We start from the raw sequence: 2,672 nt of genomic DNA, 5'->3' as shown, positions 1-2,672 counted from the left end.
GAAAAGACAAAACACTACTGCCATTTGCAACAACATGGATGGACTTTGAGAATGTCATGCTAAACAAAATTAAGTAGGACAAAAAGTCAAGTACCAAATGATCTCACTCATATCTATTTATATAAAAGGCTAAGCGACTGTCCGACTGTCCGACTGGCTGGTAGGTATGACACACATTGACCACCAGGGGACAGACGCTCAACACAGGAGCTGCAGAGCTGCGGTGACTTGGCAGTGGCGGTTGTCACGTGATACACCCAGGAACCAGAGAGGAGGGAGCCCGATTCCAGGATGTGTCACCTGAGAACCATCTTCTCGCAATCTGGGGCCGCTTGGGTGATGCTGGAGAGTCAGTTTCAGCCTTATCCCCTCAGGCCAGGCCAAAGGACCCTACCTGCCAGAGGAACCCTGCTCACTCCGCAGTCACCCTTTGAGCTGTACAGCCCCAGGTGCGGCTGGCTGGGGAGGGACCGCGGGAGGTTGGCTCTAGGGCGTGTCCAGCCTGTCTCACCCAATCCTGCCCTGCTGGCCACCTTCTAATGAAATTCCTTTCAATGTGCATGAATCTGTGCACTGGGGCACTAATGTGGGACATAAAACTGAAAGCAACAAATGGACAAACAAGACAAACAAACAAAAACTCATAGACAAAGACAGCAGTATTGTGGTTACCAGCGGGAAGTGGGGGGCGGGGGGTGGCGGCTAGTGAGGGTAAAGAGATCAAATATATGGTGATGGAAGAAGATTTGAATTTGGGTGGTGGACACACAATGCAATATACAGATGGCATATCATAGAATTGTGTACTTGGAACCTATATAGTTTTATTAACCATTGTCACCCTAGTATATCTAATTAAACAAATCTAGCAGAAGTCAATCTGGATGTGTTTATATAACTGTTTGGAAGAAATGCTTCTTTTTATTTATTTCTTGATGTATTAGAGGTTTCCTATTGATGCAACAATTTACCACAAATTTAGTGGCTTAAAACAACACAAATGAGTTCTCTTATAGGTCTGCAGGTCAGAGTCTAAAACCAAGTTATGGGCAGGGGTACATTTCTCCTGGGGGCTTTAGGAGAGAAACTGTTTCTTTGTCTCCCCCCCCACCCCCGCCTTTTTAGCTTCTAGAGGCTGCATGCTTTCTTTGGCTCCTAGTCCCTTCCTTGTATTATTTCAACCTCTTGTTTTCATTGTAACATCTCCTACTAATGGTTTGATTTTTCTGCTTCTGTGATTACATTGAGGACTCTTGGATAATCCAGGATAATCTCATTTCTTTCTCATTTTAAGGTCCATAACTTTATGATATCTATAAAGTCCCTTTTGCCATGTAAGATAATATTCACAGGTTCAGGCGGTTGGACATTTTTGGAGTTGTGGTTATTCAGCATACTGCCCATGAGTAGAATTATTCAAGAGAGACAGAGTCAAGTTATGTAGATACTGGTAGGTAGAGCTTATTCTAGTCAAAGTTCTGGTTGAACAGATGGGAAAAATTTACAGAGTATAGAATAGTAAATATCCTTCTCTAAATATTTTGTCTGATCAAATTTTTGTTTTCAATAGAGACTAAATGAGAGTGTGCTACATGGCGGCCAGCAGGACAGCAAGGAGGGAGAGAGTGTTAGTAAAGGAGCGAGAGGGGCATGTGTGGATGTGTGTGGTGTGTGTGTGGGTGAGTGAGGTACAGTTAGATCTCACAGGAGTCTCAGGGACTGGCAGATCAGGCTCTCCTAGACGGGGAGCTCCTGCTACCACCAGGGGCACTCCCAGGCTGGGCATGACTTTCAGTGCCAAGCCCTCGTCATCTTGTAGAGGAGAGCAGTGGAGGCCATGCCGGACCCCTGCAGGGAGCCACTTACCAGCCATAACCCCCATAGGGCCACCACCATACCCCGGCAGTGAGGGGCCCAATACCTCTCTGTGAGCTTCCAGATGTCTGTAGTGAGTACTCGCTAGAAAGACCTCCTGCTGGTGCCTCCTTGCCAACATGCCTGGACCCAGCATCCCAGGATGACCCTCTGACTATGACTGCCCCCTCCCTGGCCCCAGGACAGTGCTGCCATAGCAACCCTGAGCCACCCAGCGACTGCCCCAACTCCAACCCCAGGTCAGTGTGGCTGTGGTGACTGGGAGCTGCCTAGGAACTGCCCCAACCCTGACTCAAGGACAGTGCTGCTGGTGTTACCTGGAGCCACCCAGTGAATGCCCTGCCCTGGGCCCAGGACCTTGGTGGTGCCCTAGCAAGGTGCCAGGGCTGCACAGTTAATTGCAGTCCAGAGAGCTCTGGGTCTTCACAGGGAGTTACACACCAGAGGATCTATGTACACACCCCTGCTAACCCAGAACATTTGAAGTAGAAAATTGAGGGACCACATCCATGGAAGAAGGGGGTACAAATCAGAGTAGAGTCAATAAAGGCATGAGACTCAAGGCAGACCCAACCTCTAAGCTAATGAGTCCCAGTCCATTGGACCACTAGGGGCTTCTACCCCTTGAACCCCAAGCAGAGTGCTCAGGGCCAGAAAGAGACAGCAAAATGGGGAGTCAAAGAAACAATCCCCAAAGGAAAGAAAAGGAGGAATCACCAGAAAAGGAACAAAACACAATGGAGGCAAGCAATATGACAGAAAAAGAATTCAGAGTAATGGTTACAAAGATGCTCAGC

The sequence above is a fragment of the Myotis davidii genome, unplaced genomic scaffold, assembly GCF_000327345.1.
Source record: "Myotis davidii unplaced genomic scaffold, ASM32734v1 scaffold509, whole genome shotgun sequence".
NCBI classification, from domain to species: domain Eukaryota; kingdom Metazoa; phylum Chordata; class Mammalia; order Chiroptera; family Vespertilionidae; genus Myotis; species Myotis davidii.
This window is presented reverse-complemented; position numbering follows the sequence as displayed.